This window comes from Oryzias melastigma, linkage group LG5, assembly GCF_002922805.2.
Source record: "Oryzias melastigma strain HK-1 linkage group LG5, ASM292280v2, whole genome shotgun sequence".
Taxonomy (NCBI): Eukaryota; Metazoa; Chordata; class Actinopteri; order Beloniformes; family Adrianichthyidae; genus Oryzias; species Oryzias melastigma.
The window spans coordinates 24455441-24467474 of NC_050516.1; positions in this window are offsets into that span (position 1 = coordinate 24455441).

The window sequence follows — 12034 nt, forward strand, 5'->3', positions numbered from 1 at the left end:
TGCCCTTTCTAGTCCTAAAGACGAGGAAACTTTGCTTGGAAACTTCAAAATTGTTTCATGTGTAAGTAACCCCATGGGGGCAATGGGAAATTCTTAACATAGGACACACATGGTACTAAACAATGTGTAAAATTCCAATTTGTGCAACAAAAAGCATCCAGGTGACTGAGCAGAAGAAAATGTGTCTCATAGTAGTAATGTAGATACAACTTCAATAACTTCCTCCAGTCACACCCGTGAATGGTGGGGTTGTTACCATCGAACCTTATTATAACCATCATTTTGTCCTTGCCAGCATGCACACAGCTCTGGGAAGGTTCATACATTTTTATTAACCAGAATCATTTGTAATATGATGGGACCAGCCAACACATACAAAGATCCCACCATTGGGAGCCATGGACTGGCTGATGGATAGCCTACTCACCGTGCAGTCATGTAAAAACCATCAGCGCCTCATCTATTTTAGTATTGCTTCTTTGTCGCAAAGCAACTTTAAAACCTGGAAGAATATCGCACTAAGCTTAGATATAGAGCAGTTGTAAAGATATTTATATGACTGTACTGGAGATATAGTAGAGGTGGAAAGAATGTAACTGAAAATGATCATATTTACCTTAATGAAATCATGAATTTTAGACTTTAAAAGAGGGCACATTAAAAGTATTGTTAAAAACTTGATTTTCTCATTCAAACAAGATGGCAGGTAATACAGAGACTGTTGTGCCATGACTTGACTAAGAGGTTCCTGGAGGACGCACAAACAGGTTTTGCTTAAATATTCCTTTTTAATCAAAAGTATAGGGGCAACTGCCTTTCTATCACTAAATGCTTTATTGAAATGAAAACACTGAAATTTCCCATTTAAAAAACGCTATTATGCCACCTGATTTGCGTAAACCAAATCTGCTTTAAATCATTTGCTATATAAAGGTGAAAATTTGTTTTCCTCTTCCTGCAGAATCAAAGAGGACTCAATTCCTCCCTTATTTCATTTTGCAGGAAACTGTAAAAATTTGGTGGCAACTGCCACTCAACTTGCTGCCTAATGAGAACTTGTAAATGAGGCACTAATGGCTCCCTGTAGTACCCAGTTTAATATGCGTGCATTTCATAGGAAAACTCGCCCACACAGACAGACACACAGGCATTAATGTAACTGTGTTAGTCAAAAACATTTTTGACATATTAGTTATCTTTTTGAGTGTGATTTATTATCATTCCTAGAGCTTTTTTTTGGCTTTGGTATATGAAGTTTATCATCTAGTTTAAAAATAAAACAACATTTTAAAGCAAAAGTCGATGATTCATCTGAATTCTCTACAAGAACTGTAAGCAGAGTTTGTGTTTCCTTTTATGCCCCTGTGGCAATGGGCCTGATTAATGCTTTTCCACTCAGTTATTATAGGGTCTGTACTGATACTTGTGTCCATACAGAGTACAACAGTAGTTAAAGTTTAATTATTGGAGGTTTTAACACCTTGGCCTCAGACCCCAAAGGTTGAGGATTCATCTAAAATTTCAGTGGTTTAAAGTTAAGCTGACTAACAATTTATGTCACTTACTTGGATATTTTTGTTCTTAAATCCAATAAAAATTAGTTGCAATTTCATATAAACTCCTAAAGCAAGGTTTTGAAACTGAAGCTGACCTCTCCTGGAGCTTCTAAATTCTAAATTCCTGTGATGTCGCCTAAGATCTAGTCAGACATTGTGTAGTCAGTTTGTCAAAAAAAAAATCTTGTAAAATTTTTTGACATTTCACCAGATTTTCATCGTCTTTTCTACTTTTATGAGGGATTTGCCCCACTATCTTATTAGGACCCCACTTTGCATGAAATCCATTCCTCTCATTCTCATATATCTAATCAGAGCTTGACAGAGTGGGAAGGGGAAGAGTGCAAAAGAATTAAATCTAATTCATTAAAGTCACTGACCCAGGTAGAATTAACCAGTGGCCCGGAGTAGCTAAGTATGCGTGAACCTTCAAATATTAGCAAGGTGCTCAGTGCTCTCTAAAAGTGCCATAAGGGGAAAAGGTTGAGACTGTTCTACACTATTCCGGCTCATGAATCAGAATAATACGTTTTATCCTTTTAGCATGACTTGTTTTGCATCCATAGAATCTTGAAAGTTGGAAGTGTCTGTGATATTTTACAATAAATGACTAAATGTCAAAGATGAAACACGGATGACAAACAATCAAGAATGGATTGCTAGTCAAGGGTTAAATACAATTTCAAATTGAATGACTCATGAGACTATCAAACAAATTTATGCAAATTGGAACCAAAGATATACAAATGAATGACGTATAACTCTGATTAGGATAAAAAAAATGTAAAAAGGGTTTCTACTTCAAGGAAAGGATACGTTTCCTGGAAAGCAAGAAGCTACAAAAGTTCCTAGCTAAGGAAGCTGGCTGTTCACAGAGTGCTCTGTCTAAGCAGATCAACAGAAAGTCTAATGGAAAGGCAAAATGTGGCAGGAGAAGACGCTCTAGCAAAAGAGCTGACTGTAGATGACTGTCATCAAAAGGACAAGACAGATATCCAGAGAGAGGGGGATGAGGTGGAGGAACAAGTTCAAAAACCACCAGGACATGTCTCAACTGGGTCAAGAAGAAGAAGGACTAGACTGTTGGACAGTGGTCCAAGGTCCTGTTTTCACATGAAAATAAAGTGTGACTTTAATTTAGGAATCAAGGTCCAGTGGCTTCAATGTCCAGCGCTGGTGTTGGTAAACTGCTTTCTTGAATCCAAAATAAATGCAACAGTCGAGCAGAATGCTTTTGAGGACTTCATGATTCCTTCTTCTGAGGATCTTGATGGAGATGCAGATTTAATTCTCCAGCAAAACCATACTATTGAGGTACTGAAGACGGATCTAATTTGAAAATGTTTTATTTTGATTGATTTGATGTGATCATAATCTCTGTCTTTATTTTTTTAGTTTTTTTTTGTTGCAAATATTAAGAAGTAAATGGTGATTTCTCCATAGTATTCTAATTTTCTGAAATCCCGCTTTTGTGAGATTTATGAGCTGGAACTAAATTTATCTAAAAATAAACAAGTAAATATCTAAAATCAATGAAACAGTGGCCCTTGAAATATAGTCTATGACATGTTTTGAATGAAGTGATGGAAATTGGTACATTTTTCTATGATATTTTACCCTTTTGGAAAGGGGTTTGTACTTATTTCTCGGCTGGACAGAAAAATCCAGCCATTTAAAATTTTAAAAGGGTGCTTCAGAAATGATAACGCTTTTATCTTAGATCTAGTCTCCTTGCACTGCTCCATCTGTGTGTTAATTGATGACCTTGGTGTGTCTTTCTTCTTTGCCAGTGGATGATCAATGTAATCGGCAAGATCATTATTACCAAGATCAGTAGCACTTCCACTCCTATTCTCTGCTATTCATCACATCAAGGCTTAATTGGATTGCTAATTGATGTGAAGAAACCCATGTAATTGCACTAAAAGCCACTTTCTGCAAGCCTGCCATGGAGGGGAGAGGAGGAGGAGGTGGGGGGGGGCTGCATTCAAGCTGAGACAGAGTCTAACTAACCTGAGACCATCACCCTGTGAACACGCTTTAAAAGACTCAAACTCTTTATAGCGTAACACAAGCATAGAATAAAAGGCAAGGGGAATATTTATAAAACCATCAATTTAACTTGTTGACACCAAACACTAATATGTAATTGCTGTCCTGTATAACTGAAGGGGACAAAAAAAAAAAAAAAGTCTCCAACCTCGGAGACATAAATATCAAAAGACTCTGCATTGTAGCCTGTGAGAATTACATCAGCTAAGTGATGGCATGCAGTTTAAATTAACATGGTCGATCAACCACGTAATGGACCACAATGAGACGCCATTCAGACTGGAACGAAAGGATCCTTGATGTGGCAGCCAGATAAAACAGAAATCTAATCTCAATTAGGAACAAGCCCTCTTCATTAAAGTCATTACTGTGTTCTCATGGCTCCACTGGGACCACTACCTACAGTGCAGAACTTTTTTTTTGTTTTTTTTTCAATACTTTCTTGTGCCCCTGTGGGTCAGAAGTACAATGTGAAGTGTTGGTGCCAATCACTAGAGCACACAGTTATAACCCTTAGTTTCATTTTCCCAGTTTTAGCTTTAAATGTACGTGATTTATTTTGATTCCACACATTTGGAGCTTTTTATACCTTTCATCCGGACAAAGGAACAATAATACTAATATAATATGATACTATAAATACAGAAATATTCTGTCAGTGTCTCCAACAACACAAGTTCTTTGATTTTAGCTAAAAACAGCATAATCAAAATTAAAAGACCACTGGAAACACGTTTTAGATCTAAAAAATTAAAATAATTTTATAAAATAAAAATTACAAAAGTGGGGGTTTGAAGAGGTACGACATTCCCTTGGAAAATTACGGTATTTGTCATCCCAAAATGATGTGAATCCGTCATCATGATCTTTCTGCATGTGCTTGTTGAGAATCACGGTTTATAGAAGCTAAGGATCTTGTAGGACTGTCTTTAGCCACACTGGTGTTGTATCACGTTGTCTTCAAACACAACTTTTATGACTGGGAGAGGGGAGTAAGACTCAGAAATACTGCTTCTTTAGGTAAGGAAGATCAGTGACAAGGAGGAAGTTAAATGTTAAGAAGACAGAACAGCTAATGTGCTATAAATGCTCAGATTTCCTCACTTGGTTCATTGTAATGCTACTTTTTTGGTGTGTTTCACTCATTGAGTGCAAAGATTTTACATTTTTATTACTTCTCATATTATGTTCCATAAATGCATCACAACCGTGTGCAGTTGCAGTGATTGAGGTCTATTAACTTAAGTTACAAAACAATCAATTTGTACCATTGCTGTTAAACTTCCTCTTTAGAAAGACTGAATGCATGTTTTGTACCACACACTGTGTTACCAGATATGTTTGAGGGCCAGTATGACTCCTTTTTCATGGTCTTAGATTTTGCTATGGAATTTGAAAATTCTTCAAGCATTCTTTCGGTTGCCTTGGCAGGCAGGTCATTTCAGGATCCACGTTTTCTTTTTTTTTTTTTTCTTCTTCTTCTCAGAAGCAACAGCAGCTTTGAAATGTGTGCAGAATTAGCAGTAGCTTTTAAAAAATGCATTGATGCTCACAGAAAATAGGTCATTTTAAAGTTAACACACATTGTTCTAACATGCATGATCTTTAACGATATCTGAGATTATATTCAAATGCCAGTAATTTTAGTGAAAAAAAATGATTGAAAAATCTCAGTACAGTCATTAAACTTTGAACAGTTATGTTTTATAGCTTAAGCTGAACTGATAGCTTGTGAAATGCCAACTGCTTTTTAACATGATGCTCCATTTCAGGCTTTCTTTTTTTTTTTTTGTATTTTTCAGTACATTTTGTGACCAAATTGTGGTGAATAATGAAGATTTTCCTTTATAACCCCCTACCAGTTTAACCACAGTGAGCTTTTATGAAGGGATGTCTGACAATTGTCGATCTCATGTCTGTGCACTTACCATGAAACTGAAAGTCAATTCTCCTCTTTATTCTCTAAACATCCATCTATTAATATGCTCCGATGACAAACGTTTAGGCTTCACTCTTGAAGAAGGCACTACAGTCTTCTTCTTTTCCTTTTGGCTTTTCTCTTCAGGGGTCGCCACATCGAATCAGTTTCCTCCATCTAAGCCTGTCTTCAGCATCCTCTACTATAACATCCGCCACCTTGATACGATAAAAAAATGTTTTTTAATGTTTTAAAAGTCCTCCATGACATTTTTTTTAATTCAAAAAACATTCCCAGTAGTGTTTTAATTATGATTTTGAAGATTTTAACCAAAATCCCACTACCTAAATGTCTTAAAAAGCCACTTTTCATGTTGATATGAAGCCTCCGTTTCCAAAATATCCTCTGAGGGGGCGTGGCTTTTGGAGCTAGCGTAAATCTTCACCGCTGCTATATAAAAACTTCAATCAGTATCGGTAATGTCCAGCCGTATCGTTTTGAGCCGGATGGCAGCTCGGACAAGGAAGTGAAGAGCTTCATGGACTGAACTTTCTCCGAAAGCCTGATTCTTTCTCCTTCCAGTTCACCAAAAACTCTTTTAGCTAATTCTCCAATGTTTATTGATGTTGCTGCCGTCAAATGAGCCACTGTTCGCCTTTCCATGGTCACATCAAGAAGCTTACCGGAGTCTGGTTTTTCCAGCGTTCTCAGCCCTGCTACCATAAATATTATATGAAACTCACAAAATATCCAGTGACGGCTGATTTGACCACAGAAATGTGAACCGCAGCTCATTTGACTGCAGCCAATAGGAAGATACCATCTTCTGTTCTCCGGTACCTGAGCTAGACACGCTAGCCGGGCCTGATGAGGGGTTTTGCACATGTGCAGCAGAGCTGTTGTGACGTAAAGAAGGCTCATTAATTCAAACAGAACCTGTCTGCAACAGTTTGATTGACAGAGATTTAAAAGGACAAATACTGGGAAATACAAAAACAAACTGATTTCTTATTACATTTGCTCTCTTTCATAAGAAAAATGTTAAAAACTCAAAAAACAGGATTTTCATTGGAGGGGACTTTAAGATCCAATAATGTGATCATGTTTTACCACCAACTGCTTGTCAGTGTGAAAAGACAGGGGGGGGGTACGCATTCACTATAAAAGACTCATTCATTATTACTTAGTGGAACCACTCATCCTTTCTTTTATCTTGTCCTTCTCTCTCTATTCGCCTCCCCCTCACTTGTTTTCCCTCTTTCTCTCGTGTCGCCCTTTTTCGGTCAGCCTCTTTCTAATTTGATAAAGTCAGAGAATAGTTTGTGGTGTATTTATCTGATTCCCACCTACTAAGTAGCAACGGCTCTGTGACCCTTTGATCATTTGTCTTTGTATGCCATAGTCCTAAGGTCTTTGAAGGTAGATGGGATAGAAAAGCAACTTTCAACTACTGACAATCCATTGGCTCTGGCTGTGCGACTCGGCCTAGTTCAAGCACATGCCTCTCGGGGAAAAGAGCTGCCTCTGTCCATGTATAATGTAGCTGGCAACAATAACTCAGGGTGTGTGAGGCAGATAGAAGGCAAGCAGAGCGCTTATTATTCGGGAAGACGATGTCTTCAGGTCAAGTGTTGCAGTTTGATGTAAGTATTAAGGCCCAGTTGGATTTAGTAATTCTTCAATGGTATCACATGGTTCACATTTATGTATTTATTTACATTTTAAGCCTCTCCTTCTCTTCCTATCAGACCCAACATCACCAAGAGAACAGAGGGTTACACCTGTGATTAATATGTTATAAGGTTTTTAAGATGGATCTTGTGTCTTAGATTAATCACTTCATCAGATCAATGCAAAAAGGGGGTGAATTATTCATTCAGTATTACAATAAGCTTTACTACCAACTCTCAGCTGCACACATTATGCAAATCTGACATCATCTTTTGAGTCAAAGTATATGCGTACCGAAAAAAATGTGTGTCAAATCACTATTCCGGTTGCTGCGAGTCTGCAACAGTGAAGACAAAAAAATGTATATAAATATTGAATTCATTCGGCTTCTCTTTCAATAGTCTTCTTATCATGCAACTGCTACACTTCCCCAGGTGAACTGAGTGCCACAATGCAGAATAAGAGGGGAATAGAACTTATTCTTTATTTTGTTCTTTTCCAAAGGCACATTGTATGCGACACAAAAGGGGCGAACTGCACCATTTACAAATCAGTTAAGCCTTGAGGGAAATCTGCCTGTGGATGACACTGAAGTTAAAAGTGCACAGACTATATTGCTCTGCGGATCTGAGCAGCTTTTCCTCTGCTTTATTTTGACAGACAGCAAAAGCCTGATTTGAATGCTATCACTTCATTAAAGAGGTGTTATCAGCTTGCTATGAGATATAGCAAACAAGTGCACCACTTCTCCTTTTATTGGTCACACCTATTATTAGCTGAAGGTAAATGCTGATAACATTCCACACACTCTAAATTAATATTATCAGTCCGTTTCACAGCCATCATCCATTGTTATTGCCCTCAAAATGAACGCTTCAGATAAGCATTGACAAGCAATGGGGAAAGTTGTTTACAACAGCAGCACAGGATTGCATCCGTCTGCAAATATCCAGATTAGTTTTACATGGAAGCGGTTAATCTAAAATAACTTGTTGATATTAAACCATCATTTTAGACCTATTTCAGAGATAAAAAATGTGTTATTTCAGGTAAATTCAATGTAAATTATTTAACTACAGTATTTTTGGACTTTAGGTTGCTCTGACAAAGTCAAGGCCCGGGGGCCAGGTCCAGCACTCCGGGTACCCAGCCCTCCAGATCATTTTATTTTATTGTTACTAATGGCCCAATGTTATCTTGCACTTATTTCTAACTTTTATAATTTTGACAAAATAAATTTTTATGGAGAGCTTCTCTGTTTCTTGCTACGCAGCAGACGCTCTGCGATTGCTGTGACGCCATCCTAAAAGCTATCTCGCAGTTCCTTAACAGAATTTTCTTCAAAACAACGCCATGACACCCCAAGGAGGTGTACGACATTTTAACTTCACAGCCGTATCAGTAACAGTATTAGAGCATACCTCTGCCATACCAAAGCAGAAAGTAAAAAGTGCCGTACCTGACATTAATTTATATTTAGGACATTCAATAATTTTAGGCCTTCACTGAAGGCTTCGCTGACCCTGAGGTTACGCCACTGGCTTGACCCCAGTCTGAATACGGACCAAACGTGAGGTTCAGGACTCAATCCTGACAATATTAAGAGAACTTGGGACCAAACAATTTTTCCAGTCCGAGTACACCTCAAGTCACACTTTTGGTAGAAGGTGCAACGCTTCTGAAGAAATCCACCAAGCTAATGCTGTGTTCACACAAACGTGTCAAATTGGCGTCTGATGCTTCCTTTTTAAGAGACTTCAGATTTGATGCTCAATGCTTGTCCAAAAGTGAGTTTATAAACTAGACGTTGCATGTGGAAGAAGCCACCATCAAGTTTATGGCATCACTGCTACTGCTATGGAAACATGTATATCGTATTTACAATGGATGGAGGACATGGATAATGTTGAGAGATCAGGTTTGTTCATTTTGAAGAGTTCAGTAGTTATGTACAAGAGAGCATTCAGTTTACCTTTTACTGCAGGAGCTGCATCAAAATGATTGTAGTTTCAGCGATACTTTTGGTCTCTGATGACTTCCTGTCCCGCATTAGTCAGAGGAAGGAAAAAATAAAAAACATGAATAGTAATGTCTCAATGCAATTAAGAAAAGTATAGAGGAGAACCATCATATTCTCCACCATGTTTGTTTTGGACGACACTTCCTCTTCTGCATTGCTATCAGTAGGAAAAACTGATACATACCCCTACAGTGCCCTCTAGTGGTTGTTAGTGGGAAATAACTGGTAAAAGGAAACTTGTTAATGGGAAAATAACAAATAAATAAGCCATTATCTATTTTTTTTTTAAAGGATAAGTCACACCCCTGGATTATCTATGAAAAAAATCAGAACTCCGTCTTCAAAATACATGGTACATTAAATTCATTAAAGAGTAAGAAAACAGTTTAGAACAGCACCACATTCCTGCTGTCCCATTTTTCTATATAAAAAAGAACTATTTAAAGACTATAAACACTTACTGTGGCAAACTCCTATTTAGAAAGCTGGCATTACAGTTGGCACTATTTTTCTGCAATACACAAACTCTATTTATTTAAATACAGCCAAGAAGACAAAAACTACAGAGAGTGCAAACACAAAGCCAGTTTAGTAGTGCATGGATTTCATTTTGTGCTACCATTTTATTCTCTGTCAGCTATCAGTTCTGCCTACTAAGCTCTTTTGAGACGATAGAGCTTGCAATACAGCTTTTGTTGTGTTCCAATGGCAAACTCAAATTTGATTAAATTCCTTTCACGGGCTGACAAAAGGACGTTTTTCAGTGCGGAATACTTATGATCCCATGGCATAATCTTTATGGGTCAAAGTCCCGTATGGTATCCTTGAATATAGGTTTTACTTTCGTGTTTGAAATGTAAACGTGGCAGTTTCATATTTCCATGACAATGAAACATTTTGTTTTGTGCAGAATTGCAATACTGCACACTATCAGGATTGCTTTGTCGTTGCATCTTATTCAGCTATTTGTGTGCGACTTTCCCTTTTATGCTCACATCTTTTCTCATCTCACCAGAAATTGCTTGAAAACACAACATATGGTTTAACTTCCGACATACTTTTATAATTTTTTAAAGTGCATTCTGCAACAGCTGAGATGAGAATCTTTGTGCCGTCAAGCAAAAAGAAATAAAAAAGTAATTTGAAGTTTGGCTGCTTTTTTTTTTACTGTAATATTTTAGCTATTCTCTTACTACAGTGAGTATAATGCGTAATATTTCATACCCTCTTTCCACCCTTGCATTTTAACTCAACTGTAACAGTAGCCAAGGCAATAATGATAGCACATAATTAGGGTCTCATATGCCTTAGCTTCCTCCATAATTGCAGTCTCGAAACTCGAAATCTCCATTTGAATGTTCCTCAATATGAGAGAAACTCATTAATTGTAGACAATAAGGATTAAAGCTATGCAAAGCTTAACTGAAATGTGGGAGCTAAAAGTGAATGAGGTTTTCTGTTTGCCGTGGCGGAGACATCCCCATCAGCTCCTCCTTCTTGCAGTCAATTGTGAGAAGAGCTTTGTGTTTGAATGCAGATGACTTTTTGCACAGAACAGAACATGCTCAGAGACTTTCATTTAACATTTTAAGTCTAATTTTGTGACCCTTTGTGTTTTTTTCTTCTTTAAATTTGCAAAATACCTTTTTGACATTAGTACATGTGTTATTGTGTAACATGGGAGCAGTGTCCAATAGACCTAAAATACAATGAAAGTAATATGACAACATGTTTGCAACCAAACATGTCACAAGAGCATAGATCATAGTAAACAGGGGTTGTACTTCTACAAAGATAAATATCATCAGTACCCTGCAGTGTCCCAGAGGACAAAACATTTCTTATACCAAGTTTTTCCTTTGGATCATTTGTCAAATTAAAGAAGTAGGGTGCTGCGGCAACATTGGCTGTAGAGTAAAATGGGTGAAAAATTAATCAGCGAAAACTCTATTACTGTGACAGGAATTAATATAGGAAGAGGTGGTGGCATGATGAATGGATTAATGAAAGGTGGACAAAAAGAGGACAAAAGCTGTAAAGGAAAAAAAAAAAAACATTACCAAGTCTACCTAAGGCAAACTAGTCAGCAAATCTCAGCGAGTGTCGCCATCTTCCCTCAGGAGCTACTCCTTCTTCATTCATTTACAGCTGTCAGCAGGAGCTCCAGCAGATAAACAACTGCAACTATACTGTCAGAGGCTGATGCCACTGCCAGAGCATCACTTAATGATTATAAAATGCACGATCAATTAAGCCACACTTTATTGGCTGAAGGTACACAGTGTGAACAAAGGGACTCATTATCCCTTCACCTGCTCAGGAAGAGCAGAAACCAATTCCTTTTCTTTCAAATTTACATTCGGTAGCATGAAAAGTTCCATATAATAAAGAACGTGTTTACAAATGAGATGTGATTTAGTGTGACGGGACCCCTTATTTAAAAAAATCACACCAAAAAAAAAAAAAAAAGAAAAAAAAATAGATTAAAAAAAAGGAGAAGGAAAGAAAAGCAACTTCAATGAGTTAGGCAATCCACATAAGGCTTGAGTCAATTCATATATCATTTTTTGAAATAAATATATATACAGTGTACATTTTTAAAAATGTTTTTAATGCATCCTGCAGCAGTTTCACACACTTACCAAATGCACTCAATATTTTTTACACCATGATATCAAAAGGAGAACTGAAACAGAGTTTTAAAAATAAATTGAAGATGAAATTTAAGGCCTTGTCTAGAGTTGTGGGAAAAAAAATGATTTTTTCATAAAGTAAAGGGTGAAAATGTGTGTAAATTTACTATGAATTATCATGGCA